We start from the raw sequence: 26,005 nt of genomic DNA on the forward strand, positions 1-26,005 counted from the left end.
GGCCCCTGAGGGACCCCAAGGATAAATTACTTTAATAAGCAATCTTTCCCAGCTGTAAACCGTGGCCTCATACTTGGAGGCACTAATTCTCACCAATTGCCCCGATCTCACCCAGTGCAAAATAAGTTTGTTGCTCAATAAAGCAAACAGAATCACATTATCTGCATAAAAACAGACGAGATCCTGACAGATCCTAATTACAGCTGTGCAAGACTGGAAACAACTAAAAATAAAAAAGCTAAACACACACTACAGACAGTTATAGCACAGTTTGTCTCATGCACTGCACAGGGAGCAAAGAGTTGTTAACTTCCTCTATATGTTTCATGGCCAAAAGTAACACCTTTTTTGAGTAAAATTTCCAGCAAGTTAACTGATTCATTTAATACAAAAATTACTTTGTAATTAAAAACATTTAATTTTTTCAATGGTTAACTATAAAAAAAAAACTGGATATCTCACTTATTAAACTAAGTATCTTTTGTTTTCTTCTTTTTAACATCGCATAATGTTTTTTGCCATTTTCTGCGTTAAAAAAATGCAAAGTTTACAAGAATAAAATTTCCTTGGACACTATATTTATTTTTGATGCGAACAAGTTTAGTGATTCAACGATAACTGGATGCACTGCTGCAGCAATTTTTCAAAACTTGATCGTAGCAAACGGCTTTTATGTACGAAACCATGCTATCAAAAAAACGTTTTCTATTTAAATTACAAATATAATCCTCCTCCATAACCATATCACTCCATGCTGCCAACCTAAATGAGTTGATTATAAATTAGGCTGAATCGCAGGCAACTAATTGCACTATGTGATTAAGGTCAGACTTCTAATGAATGATCAAATGACATAATTATTATTCACATTAGTCCTGCCACAGAGTATATCACTCTGTGTGCAGAAGGGCTGTTAAATGTTTGGTCATTGCAGGCAGAATGTTTCACTCTAAAGCTAAAATCAACATGATGACATAATCTAACATCAGAGCTGAAGCCACACTGATAAATATGCCTCTTACTTTATTACATAAATTTAGAAAATCTTTTGCAAACTTGATATTGGGTATACCTGTTCTTCCTATTTAAGCGTAATACATACATGAAGCATTACTAATTTGCTTCATTTAACAACGTCTCCAACGCACGAATGGAGACCACTCAGATAAGTGGAAACAGTAATAATTATGGTGCTTTAAAGTTAGGTTAAAAATGGTTATGCAAGCATATTTTCTGACAAAACATTTTACTTAAAGTGTTGCACAGTAATATGTTGGCTAGCACTGTTGCCTCACACCAAAAAGGGCCTTTAAATGCACTGGTTCTCTGGGGCCCTTCTGTGTTAAGCTTTCACAGTCTCCCACTGCCGGTGTGGGCTCTCACAGGGTATTTCAGCCACAGTCAGAAGACATGCATGTAAGGTTAATTGGCAATTCTAAATTGATTTGTGTAAGTGGAAGAAAATGGATGGGTCTTTAAAAATAAATGCATCAGTGTGTGTGAAGACAGCCCTAATGTGTGCAATGTGTGAGGAGAAATTGTTCCTAGGAGGTTAAAATAAAGTGACAACAACATGAAGACATCTACCTCAGAATCAGAGTGGGAATTAATTATCATATTTTGGGTAAATAAAACTTCTAGATCACAGAAATACTGATTGTCTTTCCGATCTTCATTGTAATAAGGCTTAATGATATATGTCCCCCTCCAATCAGTTCTTCCTTAACATGTCAGACTTTAAATTCTGTTGTTGATCAAAGGGGCAGAGACACGCCATTTTATTTATTCATTTTTATAGGCTTTATCCTTCAAGCTCAGGTTTTCTACCAGAGGCCTGGGAGCTTATATGTGCTTTTGCTAGGACTGTGCTCTTTTGGACAGAGCTCTCGGATGTTCTTCCGTGGATCTGCTAAAGCCACTTCCCAGTTTGTGTGTGACTGCCCCTAGTGCTAAGATTACCAACTGTTGCCTTCACCTTTCACTCTTCTCGAGCTCCTCTCTCTGCCCTTGGTACTTCTCCAGCTTCTTGTGTTCCTTCCTTCTGATGTTGCTATCACTTGGCATAGCTACATCTATCACTAGGGCTGTTTTGCTCTTCTTTTCCACCACTACTATGGCCCATTGGTTAGCCATCACCAGTTTCTCCATCTATATCCGGATGTCTTACAGGATCTTAGCTTGGTAAATGTCAAGCATTCTCCTGGGGCATTTGACCTCGGGACTTCCAGGCCATACTTAAAACAGATGTTCCTCTATAATATGCCAGCCACTTGGTTATGATGTTCCACGTATGCCCTGCCTGCTAGCAGCTTCATGCTGTCATTATGTGCTTGATTATGGGGGGCGATCGTGGCTCAAGAGTTGGGAGTTCGCCTTGTAATCGGAAGGTTGCCAGTTCAAGCCCCGGCTTGGACAGTCTCGGTCGTTGTGTCCTTGGGCAAGACACTTCACCTACCACCTACTGGTGTGGGCCAGAAGGGCCGATGGTGCGATATGGCAGCCTCGCTTCTGTCAGTCTGCCCCAGGGCAGCTGTGGCTACAACTGTAGCTTGCCTCCACCAATGTGTGAATGGGTCAATGACTGGGTGTGTAAAGCGCTTTGGGGTCCCTAGGGGGGACTAGTAAAAGCGCTATACAAATACAGGCCATTTACCATTACCATTTACCATTGTGTCAGGGGCATTTTTGCACAACCTGCTCCTGGGGTCTATCCTAGTTTGGTAGATCCAAGCCTCTATTGAGCTTGTTCTCAGAGCTTATTCCTGTGCTGCCATGATTAGTGCCTCTGTGCTTTCTTTCAGTCCAGCTTTGTCCAGACATTGGTAGGATTTCTCAGTATCAGACACTTCTTCTGCCGGTGGCACATACTCTGCAAGGGCCTGTCCTTCAATGATGGTTCCTCTCCTTGCTCCTCTCTTTTTCTGGCTTTCTTCTGTCTGAGATATTTACTAAGCACACTGCCATTTGTGGCCATCCTTCTGATGTACTCAGGCTGTTGTTTCTTCCTGACACTCACTAATTCTCAGCCTCCTTCCTTCCGCTTAGTGTACAGCTTCAGGTGATGTACTTGGGGTGAAATCCTCCATGCATGGTAAGGAGCTTCCTTCTGTTGATGTCAGTGGCTTCTAGATCTAAATGAGTTTTGACTGCCTTCCCCCTTTTTGTTACCATCCGACAGACTTCTTCTCTAGTGTGAATGGCATTCTGATGTCAGTGCTGTTGATTCTATCGGTGTGGTCCTAAAAAGGCTCTTTAGAGTCCTGTCGATCTTGTAGTCCTGTTGATATACTTTTTCTTTTGTGTGCAGAACAACCTGTAAACAGCTTCGTTCTGTCAGACTGTATTTGCATCTCCTTGCTGTCTTTGGATGTGTTTTCTCACTTTGGAGCATTTGTTCCCCATGTGTTCAAAACTTTTGACAAATTGCAAACTTTCATTGTTTTGGTTTTGTTTTGTTTGTTTTCTGTGGTGTTTTTTTTTCTGGGTTGCTGTGAGCTGACATCTCAGGGCCAGTGAACATTTGTCTTTGATTTAAAAAGTTATAATTTCATGATAATATATGATAGCATGGAAAAACATCAAAGCGTGGCTATATTTCTGATAATAAAATAAATATTTCAATATTTCACAATATTTCCCAAATTGACAGATAATTGTTATGTTGCAAGATACACACAACCTCCCTGACAGTAAATATAGAAGCCATTCTATTACACATTGCTATCATTCTAGTTGTTGTGCCACAAAAACATTTTTTGCGCCCATATGTCAAGTCCTGTATGCCAAAAAATTCAGGATGTCCTACTGTTTTCGGTCACATTGATAAGCACACAAAGCAGCATGCTTTATAACCACTTAGCCAGGCATACTAACGGCAACAGGTTTAAGTTCAAGGTGCAATGTAGCATATCTCATTTCTGTGCATTATGCACACAATACTACAGGATTTTTAAGCACAGCTGCATTATGTACTGAAAGTAATAATAAAGACAAGCGAGCAAGGATATTGAAATATACAAAAAGCACAGGTGTATTAATCATGACTGTATTGCATGTAGGGTAGGTCCTGCTGTTTAGCATTCCAACTGTCATAACTTCTGAAAACACTTAATGGAAACACTTACTGAGACACTTAATGGAACTAGGCTATTATTAATGCACCTGTGCTTTCCTTATTGTGTCGAGTCAAAATGTCTGCTGTTAAAAAAGGTTGAGGAGGAAAATATTTCTAGTAAATGTGTAGGTATAAATAAAAGAACAAAACAGAAAGCTCTATAGAGACAGAAGTGCATTCATCACATTTTTAGACCTCAGGGTTGTGCATTTTGGTGGTGCTGCATGTAAATAAAACACTCCACAGGATACCTTTTAAGAAAACATCCAGCAGGTGGTAAAAGTCTGCACTGCAAAATATAAATACAGTGGCATTAACTGCATAATTGGAACTTGTTGAATTATGATATCTTATTCTGGAGGCCAAAACATTTGGTGCCTTGGATTAATGTGAATACTACTTGCCAAGAAGCAATCATCAAAGCTGTGCCTGCATTTACAGCATGGTGCTCCTTTGCTACCTCCAAAGTAACGTTAAACAATGGAGCAATCTTACTATATTTCATAGAGATATAGACCACAGATACACAGATTTAAGAATCCTCCACAAAATGTGCAAATTATTATTTTTAAACAGTTCCAGCATTGAAAAATGTAGTAGTATTGTTAACACCATCAGTTAGAGAGCACAGAAATACACATGCAAGGTTTTCTGATTACAGTTAACAAGCTGCGTCTGTCGTGTTAGTAAATTATCCAAAGCTGAATATCATGTCTTAGTTTGTGACCTTGCACTAAATTGCACATAAACTGAGCATGTCATATTCAGGTGACTGCACCTGTGTTTAGAACAGCACAACCTTTGTCAATCACTTATAAAACTAACCATACCTATAAGTAGGGATGGGTATCGTATAGGTTTTATCCGATACCGGTGCCAAACCGGTACTTTTGAAATGGTGCCGGTGCTTAAACGGTGCTCGAACCGGTGCTTAAAGAATGGAGAACACAAAATTGGTCCAAAAACCTCTCATGTTCAGCTGTTTTTTTTTGTAAAAAGATAACAATGTTAGCCTTTTCTGCAGCTATGGGGCATATATGGTATCACTCTTGGCTGGAAGCAGTGCTTAAACAATGGAAAAAACACAAACTTTGTCCAAAAACCTCTCATGTTTAACTGTTTTCCACTTTTTCTTTGGTCATTTTAGCCTTTTTGGCCAGGGTGAAGGGAGTATCTGCCATCAAACAAGAAGACAGCTGCATGTAACTACGATGATGTTTGCTAGTTCACCTTACATGCATTAATGTAATAACGTGGTTAGCCTACTCAACGTAAATTACACACGAACAACATTAAGCGACTCACGCAGAGAAGAACGGCTGCTGCTGCATCATCATCCTCATCATTTCTGCTACACTGGCAGGGCTAGGGGCCAGGACTCTCCTCTTCGGGTTTTGGGGGGATGTTGCAAACTCTGGGTCCGATAACAGGCACCACACCCGCAGTAGATGTGCTCGGTGTGAGGTCTCGCAGCAAGCTATCAAATACAGTGCATTTCTCGGCTTTTAAAAAAAACACTATGCGTTGCCAGGTGTTTCATCGGACCTGGACCCGCCCACTATCCTCGGAAACGTAAAATGATTGGCTAGAATCTAAAGTGTATCACAGCTCAGGGAAAAAAAGCACAGAAATAAAGCACCGAAATGTGCGCTGCTTTTCGGTCTGGTTACTACCGTTTATGTCAGAACCGGTACCATCATGGCACCGGATACCGGTACCCATCCCTACCTATAATGAAGAAGACAGTACAGTGCAGTTGGTGTAGTTGTGAAGTCATACAACAACTTATTTCTCGGTAAAGATTGGTGATTAAATAATCCCTTTGTTCCCTGTGCTACCTACCGGTTGTTGTTGTTGTTTTTGTTTTATTTTGTTGTGTATTTTATATACCTTTTAATGCATAATGGGAAAAAATGTACATCAGTTATGTAACTTCATTAACCTTTTGAGAAGTTAAAAAAAAACAACAAAAAAAAAGCCAAGTGGCAGAGGAAAGGAACATGAGCTGTATTTGCTGGCTTTTTGAAACATGGATCTGGACCACTGACAGGTGGTTGGAAACTGTGCTACCTTGATAATGAGATTCAGGAAGGTCTTTGCTAGTAACTCAGCCAGAGGGTTTACCCTAGGCTTATCTGCAAGCTGTACCACACTGAGGGAGGGAGAGAGAAAAATAGAAGGAAAATGGGAATTTTGGTATAGACGCTTGTCTTTCACACTAAACACTTGTGATGAATATTGAACATTGCTTCCAGTTTTAGAACATTAATCACATTTCTAAGTTGAGTAAGTGACAATCTCAGCGTCATGGTACCATCTGGCTGTGGTAAAGCGTCGCCTGCAATTATAGAGTAATAAAAAGATCATATGTAGGTGTTGATTTTCCTACTTTTGAATTATTAGTGCATAACCTGGGCAAAGCAAGTTTAGTTTATTAAAATTTGTCATATCATATTTTAGATGGATATTAGAAATGAAAAGCTTGGTCTGCCAAAACACTGTACTTTCATATTAGCATATCATAGTTGCCAGTTGGTGACAAAAGAAAATGCCAAATTTTCTCACGAAAGGCTTGTAATTATTGGTGGGACAAAACATTGATAAGCTGACCATTATTAATATATGAGACACCCTAAATCGTTCCCCTGTGTAATTTAACTTGCTGGAGTCACCAGTTCATGAGTCCTTCTCATGTTGCCCTCAACTGAATGAACAGGATAAAGTGCAAGAAAGTAAAGTAACTTTCAGTGACAAAGAGGAAATTCACAGGGGAGAAATGACACTTTGAATACATTGGAAAGCATATCAGAAAGCCCATTAAATACATGGACACAACAAAACTGACCAGTGAAAATAATAAACACACTGGTACCATGCAGTGGAAATACACACGATCCCTGCTTTTGCCTTTTTAGGAGTAATTTGCTTGTCAGTAAAACATATGCTGTGAGTCATTGATGATTTTCTTGCAGTATATCTTCTTGCAGAATTGCCATTTTCATAGCATTGTTACCAACGTGTTGTGATAATATGTACTGTGGGGAATTTAAGGTTGTATTACAGAGAGTATTGAGATGACACAAATTTAATAAGAAGACGGTTCTAGGTTTGAACCTGATGATCTGCGGAGAGTTTGCATATTCGACCTGTGTCTCTGGATACTCCGATTTCCTCCCATAGTCCAAAGATATGCATGTTAGATTAATTGGTGATTCTAAATTGGCAGGAGGTGTAGAAGTGATCATGAATGATTGTCTCTCTGTGTTAGCTATGGTGATGGACTGGTGCCTTTTCCAGGATGTTCCCTGCCTCTCGCCCAGTGTCAGCCTCCACTCTAATTGGATAAGTGGTTGAGAAAGTGGATGGATGGATGTTTCTGCAAATAACTTTTTGGTTCATTAGGTGTGCACAAACATGAACAATTACACTGTTTCACAAATGTCCATGAAATGGGGTTGTCAGTAGGGCCTCTCCCTGAAAGTCAGAGCTTTAAAGCATCAGTCAAAGCCTCATATGCGTTTAATGAACCTGTTTCTTTAAGGAACCTGTGTGTACTATAGGTGCCTGAGAACTAGCTGCAGCCGCTGCGAAGTGCATGCTGGCATCGGTAACTCTGTGTATGTAATCAGTAATAAAGTGTGTGGATATGCATAAGCTTCAGTATAATGGCTACACAAATGGGCATTATGTTTGTTCAACACGTTCTCACTCCCAAAGCGTAACATTTTACGCTAGGTGACAAATCGTCAACATATTACGTTTTCAGCTACCCACCACGTTCCTAAATGACGACCTCGGAAAAATGCGGAAATATGAGAACTGTATGGACTCAATCTACACATGTTCGCTCTTTTTCTTCAAATCGCTTAGAAACACGCTATTTAACATCATTAAAGTCCTGGTTAAGATCAGAAAAAAGGTTATGGTTAGGGCTAGGGATAAGGTTAGGTTTAGGGCTGGAATACAGGGCTGGAACGTCTATTACTGCGGGAGCGTCATTGCACTGGATTTCGGCCATAACCCGCTGCGTACCATAAGAACGCCGAAGGTCTCCTTTCGCGTTCCTCAGGAACGCCGCGGGACGTGACAAAACGTCGGCATGTTACGCCTCGGGAGTGAGAACGGGCTGGTTTGTTATGCTATAAAAAAAAAAAGACAAAGGCCTGCCTTGTTAATGCAATGTCATGCAAACTTATTTTATGTTTGCATGACATTGCATTAAGTTTGACAAGAAGTGGCTAACAATAATTTTTTAAAGAACGAATTACTGTAATTTATTAATATATGTACACAATATATGCACATTTTATGGTTTCACTTGTTTGTGTTTATGCATTTACAATAACAACAAATCAAAATGATAAAAATGAAAAGAACAAACACTTAAATGATCATAGAGAACCACTGAGTACTGTTAAGCTGAAAAAGTTCTCATTGACAATAAGCAAAGATTTTCACTAAACCGGACAAATGTGAAGTTGTTGACTAAAATATTTCCTGTGATAATGGATTTCCAAGACAAACCCCTGACATTAGATTTTTTTTCTTTAACTGGACTAAAAAAAATGTCCCTGTTGGCATGACTCCCCAGGGAGACCAGAGTGATGGATGGAATTCAGTAGCAAGTGACTCTGCCAAAACCACCTGCTCATAGTTTTGGCGTCAGGTTGTTGATGAGATGTAACCTTGCCTCGATAAAATCAAGGGCACCATCCACTTATAAAGCCCACTTAAAATGTAACCAACCAAGCTACCAAATGTTTTTGTGTTCTACAGTTATACATGACTTGGAAGTTAAATCATAATGCCTGTGTAATCCTAATTGACGAACATATGAGGGGTTACACATACCATTAAATAGGAAACAAGCTACCTCACTTGGAATGTGAAGTCCAGGCTTAGGGAGATAATTGCCTGGCTTTAGCAATGCTACTTATTCATAATAAGCACGTGAGAGTGGCAGCTCTTTGTATATGACAAATTGGTTACACCACGAATGGTATGCAGGGAATCGAGAGCATTTACACAAATGTTTTAGAATTATATTTTGGGTCTCCTTTTTTTTGGTACAATTATTATTATTATTGCACACAGCTCATCAAGTATTCACACAATGATAACAGAATTTCTGGCAATTTGTTTAGGTGGCTAATTATATAATTGTACAGCTGCTACTGCTTGGTCCTTGTTTCTATGCAGTGTGCTGCTCTCTTGCTTGCTATTTTTGTCTTCCTCTTCAGTCACACTTGACAGTTGGCCAGCATCAACTACCGAACATCAGAGAAAAAAAAGTTATGACCAAAAAAAAAAAAGTCAGCTCCAGGGATATTTAGTAATCAGGTTACAAGGATGAAGAAAGGAGATTAGATTGCCTCTTGGTTCAGTGCTCTTTTCCATGCTGCTGCTCCTTCTCTTCATATCTATTTAATTTTACATATTTATCAGGCATTATTTGTTACTCTGAGGACTATGGGCGGTGAACCTTTCTGTCTGACATGGCTGGAAATGGCACAGCGGTAATTGTCAAAAGCCAAAGCTAGAGAAGTGCATATCGCAGTGTGTATGTGTGTGTGTAAAGGAAAGGAGAGGAGGAGAGAGAAAACGAAAGGGTGGGGAGGTGCAGTGAGAAACAGGGAGGGTGTATGTGTGAGGGAGGGGTAAGGCGAGAGAGAGAGAGAGGGAGAGACAGCAGGAGAACGAGCGGCTCGCCTCATTCCGCTGCTTTCTCAGCATCTATTCTGTGAGAGTCTATTCTGGAGAGGAGAGCGCTACCGAACAGGCGAATTGGAGAAGGAAAAGAGGACAAAATCCACTGATGAGGGAGCATATCGAGGAAAAGAACACATAATCTAGTCTCACTGGCATGTGTTATCACCATCTATAGCTTTGGTGGAGGTCTGTGAAAGTTTCCATCCTGGGGGGACACCCTCCCCTTGTTGTGGGGACGAACAGCGGATGCTGAATTTCATTCCTGAAGGCAGGGGGAGAGCTGCGAGGACCGGCTGGATTCACTTGCATTGGAGCTGGTCGTGCGCACCAGAAGAGATCCTACAGGCTCTCGTTCTCCCTTGTCTCTCATAAACGCATTTTCCAGTAGAATACCTAACATTGTTTAGCTCTGCCAAGGTGGAATATCAGGGAGAACCAGCCCAAAAGAAATTAATGTAAACCAAGGAACTAAAGGGTAATGGATTATGCACAAATTCACTGAAGGACATCCTGCTCACAAAAAGTAAGTTCAAATCAGAAAAGGCTTTTTATTGGTTTCTGATTTTAAAAAGACTTGTGGGATTTTTGCCCTTGCTGTGGAGCAGAACCAATCGTATCTCATGACAGCTTGGGGACTATAGGATTCTGGATGGTATTTCAAGGTAAGAAAACATCCGTGGCTTCTTTTATATTAAAAGCACCCTTCAGGTTTCCTGTGAAAGGGGCAGATTAGGCAGGCGAAAAGCTCAGCATGAAAGATGCAGTGACGTGGGAAAGAGAAAGCACTACGAAAAAGACAGATCTTGTCTTTCATTGTATTTAATCAGTTTTCCGTAAAGTGCAAAGTTAGAAAAAATGTACAACTACACAATGAGAAGTCCCGCGGCTTTCAGGGAACGAGATGGCTTTTTGTGACGGCTGTGAAAGACTACTCCCCTCTGCAGAGAAGAATGTGTCTATGTGTATCTGCATACTTGTGCATGTGTGTTTGCTGAGAGGGAAGATGCCTGCCTGCAAAGCAATTCATGCTTTACTTCCTTGCTATATATTGGTTATCACCAGGGGAGGCTGCGAGTGGAAGGGGCATAATTGCAGTGGTTGTTTGTTCGCATCTTTGCAACACCTAGTATCAGTGAGAAGGGAATTACTCTTGTACAGTAGCCGTATTTTAATCATAATGGTGAGGGCCTCAGCATTTTAAAGGCTGCCTTATTCCTTTTATCTGGCCCCAGATAAGTGATTCTGTCTGGTATTACACCAGCTCAGATGCTCTACATCACACTTCCACCTTCAGCTTCTATGTATTTCTGAATCTGTTCTAGCAATGCACTTTTGTGTCTCTTTGCTTTTTCCCCAAACGTGAAAGTGGCGATAAAGTGTTTTTCTGATGCTCTAACTTTCCTTTTTTTTTCCAGCTGAAAATTTAGACTCTTTCATTAGGCGGCGTAGGGTCTGACAGAGAGATGATCGTATATGTTTTTTCTTTATTGGAAAGAGTGAATCTGCTGCCCTCTTGATCAATACCAGCCAAGTGCATGGCTATCTCCTTTTGTAAGGCAACGGTTGAAATATTTATTGCTTGAGCATCCTGTCGGTTCCCTGAAATATTTAAAATAATTGAATAATGAATAGCCTGTCTAAGCTGTCAAAGCCCAGTTTTTGGCCTGGGCTGATGATTATAATGCCATCTCCTCACGTAACATGCCAAACAGTGACCATTAAATGCCTTTGCCTCTGGATATAAAAATTTCACAAGAAGTGTTTCTCCTCTTTCAAAACATCCACTGGGGGGGAGTGGAGCCTGATGGGAAGTTAATGACAGCTCCTGTGTATCTGCCATTGACTGCCAATATTGGCTAAAACCTCCAATTGTTCCAGTGAATGCATAGTGTGTTTATTTAGTATAGTGTGCTCTTTGCAAGCTCCTTTGACTACGATGATGACTGAGAACCTTCACAGACGTATAGTGTGTTTGCAAAAAACTGCTCTATTGAGTGCTCTATTGAAATCGTATTTAGCGTTCATTATGCATGATGTGTGTTTGTTTACTCTTTAAAGATATGCGACCCTGTTATCTGTTCTCCCTGCTCTATTCATTTAATCCGGTGATCTATATCTGCACTATGTGTTTGTTCAATATGCAACGTTGTGTGCACATATGTGTGTAAGAGAAGGCGTATAAATGAAACGAGTTTTTGTGTGTATCTGGTATCTGTGTGGGTGTGTATTTGTCCAGAGCTCTGAGCTTCATCCCTTTTGATGTTTTATTGAGTGTTAACCATAGTAGGGCTGACGCATTCCCTCTGATATGGAGTAGCATGGTTAAAGGAGCATACAGACACTGACTTTGCTCACCTTTGTGTTTTCTTTGACTCTGAATTAGCAATGCTATGTTTGCCTCTTTTGGCCCTTTAGAATTGGGAAGTGATTTGGTCCAGGTTGGTGCTGTATGCAGGAAGTGTGAAGGTCTGAGCATGCATGTCTGGATGGAAGCTAGTAGAGTGTATGTGCGCTGTGGGTATACAGCCTGTATGGTCAGATGAAAGTGCCTGCTTGTGAATTTAGAGTCCGTTAAGGGGCTAGTATAGAGTCAGTCTTTCCTCTATTGCTGATTCTAGCAAATGAGTCAAAGACAAGGCCCTCCATTTGCAGTGATAATATGTATCCTGTGAATCACGGGATGGGCGCAGCAGAAGGACAGAGCCCTCTTCTACACTGTGATTATCCACTGTTGCTGACAGCACAGAGACAACAAGGAAACAATGTTAATGGCAAAAATGTTGGGGTTTTGATTTATTACTCACAGAAAGACAGCTTATATCAATATGCATGCACGCTGGTTGGCAGCTGATATCTGACACACCTGCTTCCAAATACAATAAATCATTTGCAATCATGTGCATGTGTCAGTCAGATCACATTATGAAATTGTCAAATCATGCTTAATATCTTAATATAGATGTTTTTGACTGCTAGTAGTACAGTAGATTTTACACTGAATATTTTAATTAAGTTTAATAATTAAGGTTCATTAAGATGAATACTGCATGAATATCTATATTATATATTGATAAACCTTTTTAAATTAAAGCATGCCCTGGTCTAAAGGTTTAGGCAGAGTAAGCATTCTAGTCACTGTGGTAGTGAAAATGAACCTTTTTAAATTCAAAAATGCTAAAATGTCGAATTCCAAATTTCCCTTTTGAAAGAAATGTTATTTCATGTGATTTTCAAGAGTTTCAAAGCTTTTTATTATTTTAATATTAGAAAAATATCCTGCATACCAAAATGGCAAAATTAAAAGTGATGGAAAAAAAGGTAAAAAATAATAACTTGCACTGCGACTTGTATAGTATCTAATGTTTTTTTTCTAACCAACAATTCAGATGTTGTCTGTATTGTTGGTATTGTGAGAGAACAGATGCATAGCAAGCGTTATCAAAAACAAGATTTGTACCCAGAAGCAGCATATTTTTAGCCTGTCCGTTAAGGACATGGGAGAAAAATCAATGATCACAGACTGAAACACTGGGTTTCAAATTTTACTTTTTCTTCTATGACCTCTGAATACAGTTGGAAATATGCACTTTGTAAATAACAAAATAAGTTGGGGTTTTTTCCAGATTTGTTTCAACTAATTCATCCATAGATTTATTTATTATCACTAATGTTGGTCACATTTGTAGCACACATATTGAGCAGGCCCACCCCCCACATTTTATTGCAAGCTGATATGCGTTTAATGGTTAATTGCAGTCAGAAAAACATTAACATAGTCATGTTAGCCCCACATCTGTAGCATACGCACCACCAGCTCTGAAACCAGCTTTTAGAGAGGTATGGTCAAGACCAAAGCATGAGAGGATATGGATGATCTGCTGTGAGCTCCTTTGAATCCCTGATGAAGCGAAACACAATATGCTCGAACAGCTGGGTCATTTATGGAAAATGCCTACTCATCACAGTCCCCTCAAAGGAGGGGAAAATAATTCAGCTTTAATAGTGTTTGCCTCACAGAGAAAAAACATATATCTTGAATGACTTAGTTCATTACATTGACAGCTTGTTTATTTAAAAAAAGAAGAAAAAGGAAAAAATAATGGAAGGTATATGGACAAACAGGTTACTGTTTAAACTTAATATTCTAATTAAAAGTAGCAAAGTAATGCTAATGTTGTCAACGCTCAAGTATGCTGAGCAAACGCTTGACAATAAGAGGAGACTGTTTGTGTGTTTCATTTGTTGCATTTCTTAAACAAAGCAAAAAATCTTTAACATATACTTAAAAATACATCAAGTATAGCTGCAGTTTGGTGATAAATGCTTGGCATTTGTTTTCTTTTGAGTTTATAATGTGCTAAGTGACTGCTGGTGGCACTGTAGCCCTTTAGGGATAGTGTAACAGTGAAGGGGCTGAAGGCAGTCTGATGCAAGAGAACTGATCTCCGAACAGCCTTCGCTGACAGTGACCTTGCTGTATGTGTCAGTTTGAAGAATGACCTTCCCAGACAATCTGCCGTGGGCAATGTATGTCGTATTACCTTTGGAAAGTCCCTTTTTGTGTGTTGTTGACAAGGAGCATTAGCAAGGGTCAAGGGTGATGTAGCTGGCTAAGAATTGGGGGCAGAGGATGTCGCACCGATGTGGCATTTAAGATAAAATAAAGAGGAAAAAAATGTTTTGGGCTAGTTCCATGACCAAAGTGATGAAATTGGTGTTTTTCTTACATAACGTCTTTGGGCATAATGTTTTACACTGACCCTATTTTGTAATAAAAGGAGTTGTCTCAGTATGTGTCACTAAGACATGTGTAATTCATCTAGTAGCTATCTACCCAATAAGTGATTTATGGTGCAAACATACAAACACACCAACCAAAGCACTTAAGCGCCATTACTGACCAGTGTTGTTTTTTTTAAGCTAATTAAGAATCATTAAATATTCACACAGTAGAACAACCTGCCTATATCCTAATGGCACACGAAGATGGATACTCGTTCTGTTTTTAGCAAGGTCACCGTTGGAACTATCCATTTTGTATTTTGCCTCCATCAGCCAATTTAGGATGTCCTTACAGTGACTTTGCCCCCCTTCATCCTTTCTTTGCACCCTCAGTTTTCAGGTCTGAAATAGGGTATTCAGAGTATTGACCACTTTGCTTTTTAGATGGCAACAAAAATGCTTCGTCCCTCCTACCAAAGTGAATCCGTATTCTTTCCTTTCGTGTTCATAGCCCCATTGAAAGATATATTCGCATAACAGATTATTAGTTTATTATAAAGATAAGAAAAAATATTTCTTCTGCAAGTGCAAAATGTGTAAAATATATTCAGTACAAGTCTTATTGTAAAAATAACAAAAACAGAAACCTGCATTCGACAAAACCAAAAATCACTTATGCATTTAAAAGGAGCAGTAAATGATAATAGCGAGCTGTTTAAATTGTATTTTTAAACTGTGAGCTGCCAGGCTTTTGCCCAGAAAGGTTAGGTCATTACGTGCATAACAATATGCCCACTAATGCTTCACAGTTAGATCGGGATATGTCAGAGTGGAGTCTTTTCATTGTAACAATAGTGAAAATGTCAGGACATGGATGCTTTTATGCCTCTGAGGAGACTGTGGACTCTTCAACAGTACTTGTGTTTCTTACACTGGACAAGCTCCCATAACCCCGTTTTTACCAGAGTATGAAAGGCTCTCAGCAGGACAGTCGACCAGTGCTTGTTAGGGCAGGTCCTGGATCCTTGTCTCCTTTGGGCTTACAGCTGATATAGAACAAAGTACAGCTCTGATATTTGTTAGTTTCTAATGCTTTAAGGAGTCTGTGGAGAGGAGGATCCCCTATACACCTTAACACGCCTTAAAATCTGGCTAAGAGCTTTTTTTGTGCTCTAGGCTTACAGAAGGGTTTGCTGAGTCTTGTGAATGACTCGTGGTTTCTCGTTGGAAGTAAAATGTTACACTTAGCGAGTGCAGTTTAAAGCTGAAACAAAGAATAAATAAAAAAAACGAATGTAATGTGAATCCACAAATATAGTTGTTAATAGTTGGTCATGTGTTTTATTGGGTTTCAGAGACTAATGTCCATACAGACCATTTAATTGCTGCAAAAAACACAAAAAAGCCCCAAAATGATGAGATCGATTCATGTATGGCAGCGGTCTCCAAACTTTTTTGCGCCATGGACCGGTTTATGCCCGACAATATTTTCACGGACCGGCCTTTAAGGTGTCGTGGATAAATACAACAAAATAAAACTAGTACCGGTACCGAAAAAAAAAAATTATTCATAACACACGTGAAAAGACCCAGGAAAACCGAGTAAACGATAAAAACGATAACAAAATAACGCTGAAAACCGATAAAAACCCTGAAAACTATACATTTCACACCTGAGCCTCAACTCTCGCGGCCCGGTACCAAACGACTCACGGACCGGTACTGGTCCGAGGCCCGGGGGTTGGGGACCGCTGCTGTAAGGCACAAAGGTCTCATATTACACCTGTCCTGTTCTATTAAGATAGTGACAGTTGGCTGCTGTCCAATAAGCACAACGACCCAATTTCATAATAACCCTGCTCCCGAACACCCAGAGACTGCAGTTACCTCCTGCTCCATTTCAGACTGTTAGGTAAAGTGCCAATAAATCAGGATGGTCCTGTGATTCATTGTTCCCCGTTTAATTTATTCCATTCTTTTTCTCATATTTGTAAAAACTCAGACAGCTTTAGTTAGTTGAGAGTTGTGAGGACCTTTATCATGCTGTGACTCTTGGGAGGGAGGGATGGAAAACACAGTAAATAGATATGAATTGCTCCTGTCCCAGCTTCTCTCCCTCTTTCTTATTTCTCTGCTTCCCTCTTTTCTTTCTCCCAGCTGACTCAGGATGTTACCAGAGGTTTGACTGTCCAGTGGAAGCTCTGGATATTTCTGAGTGTTTGAGAGAGCTGGATAGAGTTACTGTAGGCTGTACATAATCGCCTCCCTGCTGAGTGTCCTTTCATGTACAGAGGGTTGCTGTCTGGTGAATCAGTTGTCTCGTGCAAATGTAGTAGACTCATATATATGAGTATTGATTTCAGGTTAAATGCTATATAACTTTACTAAGATCCCCACTGTGTCAACATGTATATATAGACCCATATCTGTTCATTTATTGTACAATTTTAGATCTAGAGATTTAGAATTTTCGATATTTTTGATAAACTAAATCCTGCGAAATATCAAGCTGCTATGAAATGAGAGCAAATGAGAATCTTTGATTTTACTTAAATTTGTTATCTGTTTTCAGAGTGACCTTCTCTGTGAAAACATTGCTTGCCCACTAATGGCTTTATTTACATAATGATTCATCATATTGAAGATGTCCCTCCGCTCTCATATTTGAATGCGTGTTGTCGTTAGGAACTCATTTTTTTGTGTCAATCTCAAGATTTGTACGTGTTCTTAAAACATAAGTATGATGGCTTAATAAATAAGAATGTGCCAGTCTGACTTTTTGGTCTTTGATCATGTTTACTGTCTTTGGATATCATCCGATATAAATTAGTTATCTTATACTAATAACCTGTAAAGAAGAGAATGCGAATGATTGTATTTCTGTATATTTCAAAATCAGAAGTAAACACTGTTTGGCATGTATTAATCAATCTAAAAGCATGGCACTAAAAAAATTAAATACAATAAAAAAAGCACCCCAATCATGGAGGAAGAGGTCTTTGTTGTTCATGAACCCATCGATTCCATCTAAAGAGCTTGATCGGTGTCTGAATGGTTTAATGAATAAGAAATGCATGTGAATCATATGTACTTTTCAGTAAAACCTGTGGGAATTTTTGATATATTTGACAGCCATCATTCCCCAAACCGAAAATGGAATTTTTATAGAGCAGCTTCTATCCCGTCAGTCAACTCCATAACTTGTGGAATCAACTGAATGCTGGTGGCTCTAATTCACTAGTTGCCATGTTACTTCCAGCATGCATACACCTTTAACCCTTTAAAGCCGGTCGGAGCGGGCACGCTCCGTTTTGCGTAACTATTTTTAAATCCCTGTAGAACCGGAACCGCGTAAGCTAGCGCAATAATTTTTTTTGCGTATGAAACCAGAGGAGTTGTACTTACTAGGGCTGGGTATCGTCACTGATTTTTAGAATCGATTCAATTCCGATTCACAAGGTCCAGAATCGATTCGATCCACGATTCGATTTAATTCGATTCGATTCGATTCGCTTCGATTTGAATCTGGGAAATTTTGACAGTCAAAAATATTATAATTCAGATCAGTACATTTACATATTTTTGTATCTATAAAAAGGAAGCTGACACACGCAAGACTTTATCAAAGGTGTGAGCGTCACAGCAGATGCCTTTGTGTCAAAGTAGCTGAAGATAAAACACAGAAACACATGAAGGTGATTTTTCCTGGCCTGGGATTTTATAAAAATATTCTGCAGTACATCAAAAACGAAAGAAAACCATTAATCAACACATGAACATTACCTCTGAAGTTACAGCGGTTTTATTAGAGACACGGCTAAGCATTTTGCATTTTGCATAATTTTAAAAAGTTTACATTTGTTCAGCATTGAACGGCAGAAATTAGGTTTTCTTTTCGGAAGTATATAAAACAGAAAAAAAAAAAGTCGGCCGATAGCACTGTAAACAATGGTAGACTTGTGCGTAACAAGCAAGCGAATAATGCAGAAAACAGTACAGAGAGAGAGAGGGGGAGAGAGAGAGAGAGAGAGAGAGAGCTGTGCATCGTGGTCGAAGCAAAACAGTAAAAGTCAGAGTGAATACATGACGATGTTTTTGTGAAGCGTAGTTTGGATCTTCTTTTTCTGCTGGTTCGGTCAATATTGTTTGGAGAGACATCAAACTAACAGCTTTAGAATCAGCGCATAAAGGAGGTGAACACAAAGCGCAGACCCGCCAACAGATCAGAATCAGCGGGCTGTCGGCTTTCAGCCCCGACTGTGAGAAATTCGACATCTAACTGATTCTGATCCGCGGGCTGCGCTGTGTGTTTAAGTCTTTGTGCAGAATCCGTGTTCCTGCTCTCATTTACTGTTTTAGCTGTTTGGTGGTTGTTGAAATTTTGTGAGATTTCACCTGAGATTCTGGCATTTCGGGCAAAATAAATTTATATTAAAAAATCGATTCAGGATTTTAATGAATCGATTTTACGTAATCCAAGCCAGAATCGATTTTAATCGATAAATCGATTATAAAAACCCACCCCTAGTACTTACATCTTATGCCATCAGCTTGTCCTCGGTCACGGTTTCCTTCCACACATAGCTTTGCAAAAGCTGCATAAAAAGCGCTTGCAGAAACAAAAACATAATATTCCAGAAACATACTTTGCCGATCTGATCAGCTGTTTGTAACACTTCCCACATTGAAACAGACGTCAGCGCGAACGATTGCATGTCCGCCATGACCTGCCCGAAACCGGAAGTGACGTCATTTTCGCGGAAAATGTAGTTTTTTACTTGTAGCCCTTAAAAGCCTATACTGGTGTTTTTATAAGTCATGTTTGACTTTATGCTTTTTTAAATAGTTTCTGGGATGCTTAGACTCGAATTGCACTGCTTAAAATAGTTTATTTTGATGCACATGCTGTTTTCTTTGCAAGTTTGCATCATAAGATTGTTTTTTGTTTTTCCTGCAGTATATAAAAATTGGTGTATTTCAAAAATAAAACTATGAAGACACTTAAAATGAATTTCCTGTGGTGGGAAACTATTTTGTGCAAATTTTTTGTATTTACAGTTTTAAGGGATAAACCTCTTAAATTTCTCTAACTACAAATATATGTTAAAAAAACAAAAACGATTTTCATTTTTTTTGTAGTTTATTGCACTTTTTTGCAATTTATGTAATTACTATGGACTTAATGCAGACATATTATTAAAATATGGGCTATAACAGTTGTATTGATGTATAGCAACTTGAAATGCTCCCTAAAATGGCACTACAGCATGTAAAAATGTAAAGTAAGCTGTGGCGGCCTTGGTTCTATGGTAGGTCTTAAAGGGTGTACTAAAAATATATGTACACATTTGCAGTACCGTACTCTACTCCGTGTAAACTAATGCTGTGACGTTTGCAAGTATTTCAGATGCAGCAAATGTGGCCCTGCCAGTGTGTTTCCCTCCCTCTCTGCACAGATTATTTTTGGTCTTCCTCTTGTCTTATCAGATGTGTGACTTGAAATGTTCTTCCTTTATCGACTATGGCCAGCGAGGCATTTAGAGTGTGCTGTAAGCGTGATTGGCTTGAAACTAACTTGGACTGCAACAAAGCACTACAGTTTATTGAGACCCATCGGAGCCACAGGAGTGACCAATCTGGTAAGTGAGTGGGTGCACGAGACACTCAGGGTACCTCTCCAGGCTTCCCGTCGGTCATGACTGCTGAGCTGGGAGTGGGACTGAAAGTTGAGATGTGCAAGGGGACAGAAGGAATGAGTGAGTGGGTGACTGGAAGAGCGAGAGAGTCAACTAGGCTACCTCTGGGTATGACTGAATAAGAGATTTGTATCTCAGTCACACGATGTATTGGTCTTTCTTAGCTCACTTCTTATTACTGGTGGTGAACAAGCTTCTTAAACAAATCAGAACAAATTTTCCAGTAAACAGAATCAAAACTACTTCCTTCCAAAAAGAAAGCTTTCCCATCACTGGTAGAAAGGTAGTATAAACAGGTACATGTGCTATATTCCATGTCAAACATTCAGGGTGTTGAAAATACAAGACAAATAAATAAAAAATGATGAATGTGTGCAACACAGTAAATGCACATGTCCTGAAAAACACTTCACACACAGGGATTTCAGCTTTCCTGACACGTTAGATATTGCAGGGATTTTTCTTTGATAAGCTGGGAATTAAAGCTCCAAATTTAAATATTGACCTTTACTTCCAAGTTTACAAGAGCCACTGCTATTGTCAACACGTGTAATTCCCGGCCTTGGATGTTAGCGTGCTTTCTGTGAATTACAAATCAATGAACATAAATTAGTGTAAAATCCTCCAGCACTTAGGGCTTTGCTTGCAATGAAAGAATGAATAGGAGGGAAAAAGGGGCACCTCAGGGGATGTTTGGCTGTCCAACTCTGGGTCTGCTGGTCACAGCCAGGCGCTTATCCATACATATACACAGAGTCAGGGGGCTTATAGCACTGGCTCTGAAAAGAAGTGTGTCTTTGGCTGTGTGTGGATGTGGGAGTTAGCTTTCTTTAGCTTCAGGCTGTTTCAGGAATAGTTTACAGCCTACATACTGAGAAGCTTAGATGTCGTTGCGTGATAAATGATGTTGAATTAAAAATCCCAATATTTCTGTGTATGTTTATGTAACACTTACAGTGACTGTTCAAAATACTGACTTTTTGTTAAAAACAAAAAACAGTAAGGTGTAGTTGTAGGGTTCTAATAGCATTCTATCAAGACGTATAACAATGTACATAAGCTCAGTTCAGTGTAAACCTGGTAGCACTGGCATATTATTACTGCCATTGAGTGGATAATGGTGTCTTGGAGGGAGTTAAGTGTAAAAGCGAAGCTCTCAATTTACCGGTCGATCTACGTCCCTACACTCACCTATGGCCACGAGCTGTGGGTAGTGACCGAAAGAACGAGATCACGGATACAAGCGGCAGAAATTAGCTTCCTCTGAAGGGTGGCTGGCCTCTCCCTTAGAGATAGGGTGAGAAGTTTGGCCATCCGGGAGGGGCTCAGAGTAGAGCTGCTGCTGCTCCACATCGAAAGGAGCCAGCTGAGGTGGTTCGGGCACCTCCTGGGTGAAGTGTTCCAGGCATGTCCCACCAGGAAGAGGCCCTGGGGCAGACCCAGGACACGCTGGAGAGATTATATCTCTCGGCTGGCCTGGGAACGCCTTGGTGTTCCCCCGGATAAGCTGGAGGAGGTGGCTGGGGAGAGGGAGGTCTGGGCTTCTCTGCTTAGGCTGCTGCCCCCGCGACCCGGCCCCGGATAAAGCGGATGAAGATGGATGGATGGATGGATGTTGTCTTCAGTGCTGTACTTTTAATGGGTGAGTTTTAAAGGCTTGTTTGTAGCCACATTGTTGTGAGGCTACCTGTCAGTTTTGACTCATTTAAAGTGAAGGTTTTAGAGTTAATCAGCTTGAAATGCCCAGTCTCATCTGCAGGAGACTGGGAAACTATGTAGCATGTGTCATGATCAGAAGTGATTGTAACAGGTTTTATTGTCATCTTGGAACTAAATTCACCATGTGCAGGAGGAAACAGAGCTGCCACAGATGATGAGCCGTGTCCTCAGTGCTGTCAAAAAGACAGAAGGGCTGTGTTACTGTGTGGATTTTTTATTGTTGAATTGGCACTACTCGTTTAATTATTATGGTAGTATTGAAGTCATTGTCAATATGCTGCTCTTCTTTTATTGGACATTTCACACAATTCCTTTTGTACTTTACAGAAAACAGCACAGTCATTGTGCAGAATTTGAGAGCTTTATTTGCTTCAGTAAAATTATGGCCAATTAGGCATGTTTAAATATTTTTCAAAAAGTTGAAAGGATACACATTTTTTTTCTTGTTCAAGCATATTGAACAAGAATTGTAAAATTCTAAATATCATATTAACTGTGAAAATTAGCTAGAAAGCATTAAGCTAGACTGCTTAACCAGTATGGCTTTAAAAGAACAGCTTTTAGTAATGATGTGACCAACACTTATTGTACCAGTATAATACTGTGTGACTTTTCTATCTTTAACCCTTTAAAACCGGTCAGAGCGGCACGCTCCGTTTTGCGCAACCACGTGAGCTAGCGCAATATTTTTTTTGCATATGAAACCGGAGGAGTTGTACTTACATCTTATGCCATCAGCTTGTCCTCGGTCACAGTTTCCTTCCACATAAAAACTGCATAAAAAGCGCTTGCAGCAACAAAAACATAATATTCCAGAAACACGCTTTGCCGATCCGATCAGCTGTTCATAACACTTCCTACGTTGGAATAGACGTCAGCGCGAACTATCGCATGTCCGCCATGACCTGCCCGAAACCGGAAGTGACGTCATTTTCGCGGAAATTTAGTTTTTTACCATCAGGGCCTCATGAGCCTATACTGGTGTTTTTAAAAGTTATCTTTGACTTTATGACTTTCTGTGTTGTTTCTGGGATGCTTAGGACTCATATTGCTCTGCTGGAAATAGTTTATTTTGATGCATATGCTGCTTTTTTGCAAATTTGCATTATATTTATTTTCGTTTTTCCTGCAGTGTATAAAAATTTGTGTATTTTAAAAATAAAACTATGAAGGCACTCAAAATAAATTTCCTGTGGTGGGAAACTATTTTGTGCAACTTTTTTGTATTTACAGTTTTGAGGGATAAGCCTCTTAAATTTCTCTAACTAGAAATATATGTTAAAAAACCAAAACGATTTTCAATTTCTTTGTAGTTTATTGCACTTTTTTTTATTGCAATTTATGTAATTACTATGCACTTAATGCATACATATTATTAAAATTTAGACTGTAATGGTTGTATTGATGTATAGCAACTTGAAATGCTCCCAAAAATGGCTCCACAGAATAGAATAGAATAGAATAGCCTTTATTGTCATTGTACAAAGTACAACGAAATTGGAGTGCCACTCCCTTGGTGCAAAAAGCAAAATAAATATAAATGTAAAATATAAAAAGTACAATAAAACAACTGGAGTGCTCAGACAATAAATAAGTACAATATATACAGGATAGCAGCATAATATAATGATAGTATGAATAGCAGCATAGTATAGTGACAATGGCAAGTATGGTTAAGCAGGTTTAATTGTTTTGTGCTTATTTACTACGGTGATAGCTCTGGGAAAGAAGCTATCCCTGAATCTGTTTGTCCTGGTTTTATGTGACCTGTACCGTCGGCCTGACGGTAATAGTTCAAACAGTTGATTACTGGGGTGAGAGTAGTCCTTAATGATGTTGCCAGCTCTGCTGAGGTATCGGGAGTTCGCAATGGCCTCCAGGCTGGGCAGAGGGCAGCCAGTGATCTTCTGGGCTGTGTTGATGACCCTCTGCAGTCCTTTCCTGTCTGCAACTGAGCACCCTGCATACCATGTTGTTATGCCGTACGTTAGGATGCTCTCTATGGTGGCTCTATAGAATGTTACCAGCAGCCTCTCCTCCAGGTTGTTCCTCCTGAGCACTCTCAAAAAATGGAGACGCTGCTGGGCCTTTTTTACCAACGCCGTGGTATTTGCAGTCCAGGAGAGATCAACAGAGATCTGCACGCCCAGAAACCTCATGGAGTGTACCCTCTCCACACAGTTCCCGTGAATGTAGAGTGGGGCCGGGTCTGCTCTGCCCTTCCTGAAGTCCAAAATAAGTTCTTTAGTTTTCGTGGTGTTCAGTTGGAGGTTGTTAGCTGAACACCACTCAGTCAATCTGTTAACCTCATCTCTGTAGTCCGACTCATCCCCCCTTGAGATGAGTCCAACCACTGTGGTGTCATCCGCGAACTTTATGATGGTGTTTGAGAGATGGGTAGGGGAGCAGTCGGATATGTAGAGCGTGAACAAGAGGGGACTCAGAACACATCCTTGTGGAGACCCGGTACTGAGTGTGATGGTGCTGGACAGGTGGGGGCCGAGTCTGACAGACTGTGGTCTGTGGTCAGCATGTAAAAATATAATATAGGCTCTGGCGGACTTGGTTCTATGGTAGGTCTTAAAGGGTTAATACCTCAGAGGTCAGAGTTTTACAGGTACAGTAAGCAACTCAGTTTGGCCTTCTTGGATTTCCAGCACAAATATAGCCAGAGCTATTTGTTTTTTGTTTTCCCTTTCTGAAGTTGCATGTCAGTGTATGGCAAGAAAACTCTTGTTTTAGTAATATACCTTATAATCCCCAACAATGTTTTATATTAGTAGCACACATAAAAGTGAGGTTGTATTGACTTTAAGATAACTACACTAAACTAATCTTCTAAAAATTTCACTCAAGCTTAATTCATGCAAACACAAACACGCACAGAGAAATTTAAATAATTTAAACGCTATCAGCATTCCAAGATGCATTATTTCAAGAGCACTCAACGGAAAGTAATTGAATTATCGTACATGGTTGCATCAGGAAGCTTGTTCAACTTGTTTGTGTTGCTTGCAAGAAAAAGTGCTTAGCTTCTTTCAGCTAATTAGCAACCGAATGACCTTGGACACAAAAAATGCTAAAACAAATTTACTACATTTATTGTTTCATGTTTTGCAATTTAGAGAGATACAAAGTGAAAGCAGAACTACATAAATGTTCCACATGAGCTAAACAGCTAGATTGCACAATTACTTTTTTTGCTCTGCAGAAAGAAAAAGGAGGAGGTTTAACCGCTTACTGGAAGGACATACGATCGGCTTGTAACACTGTGCTCGTAGTAATGATAACATGGCACCCTGTGTACAGTAGGATTGAGGAGTACATTAACTTGACAATTACTTTTCCTTTAGGACATGAAAGCCCTCTATCATGGTTTTGTGGGCCTTTAGTCTTCAGGGTTGCCCATATACTCAGCGGCACTGGTTTCCTCTCTTCCGGTGTGACACCCATCTCATCCCATTACCGTTTGTGACTTGCTACTGTCGGGAGAAAAAAAGAACATAAATAATGTATTCCTCGGGTGTATCCACCCCCAGATCAATGGCAATTCAGAGACCATCTACAAAGACGGTTGGCTCAAGGCCATATTTGATCACTTCCACTGTGCACGATCACTGCTCCCTTTTTTGTCAGCCCGCTGAGACTCAATTATTTCCAAGTGTTTGTAAGCTATTGTTGAAAGAACACGAAGTGAATATTTAAAGTTGGTGAGGGGAAGAGAAATCTTTGATGAGACATGAAAACAGCAGATGGGAGGGTAATAGTGAACTGTTTAACGGAGAGAGTGGAGGAGAAAAAGAAAGAGGAGAATGGAAAATGATGCGATACTGTATTGTATTCCTCATTGGGATTCCGGGAAGAGAGTTGTATGCATGACAGCAGGCTAGCCTCTGCTGTGTTCATGCAATATAACAGACAAATAGCAGAAATTACAGAGCACTTGATCACTGACTGAAGCTGAGCAGGTCATTGCATTCAATCAGTAGTAAATGGAGTGCAACTTGTATGATTTCTCCTACTTAGAAAGGACATAAACAGTTTT

General features: G+C 39.8%; 1 protein-coding gene across 6 annotated transcripts in view; it reads left to right on the forward strand.

Moving 5' to 3' along the window:
• Positions 1–9,010: 9,010 nt before the first annotated feature.
• The window catches only part of lingo2 (leucine rich repeat and Ig domain containing 2), a 235,845-nt gene continuing 218,850 nt past the window's right edge, over positions 9,011–26,005 (forward strand). Inside the window, exon 1 of one of the 6 annotated variants that reach the window (XR_014876710.1) lies at positions 9,011–10,485. The gene's annotated coding sequence lies outside the window, so the exon portion shown is untranslated. Of the gene's footprint in view, positions 10,486–19,660; positions 20,185–26,005 lie in introns of those variants that run through there. The other 5 variants (XM_085176516.1, XM_085176500.1, XR_014876709.1 and 2 more) reach the window with 5 other exon arrangements.

The sequence above is a fragment of the Neolamprologus multifasciatus genome, chromosome 2 (assembly GCF_963576455.1).
Source record: "Neolamprologus multifasciatus chromosome 2, fNeoMul1.2, whole genome shotgun sequence".
Lineage (NCBI taxonomy): Eukaryota > Metazoa > Chordata > Actinopteri > Cichliformes > Cichlidae > Neolamprologus > Neolamprologus multifasciatus.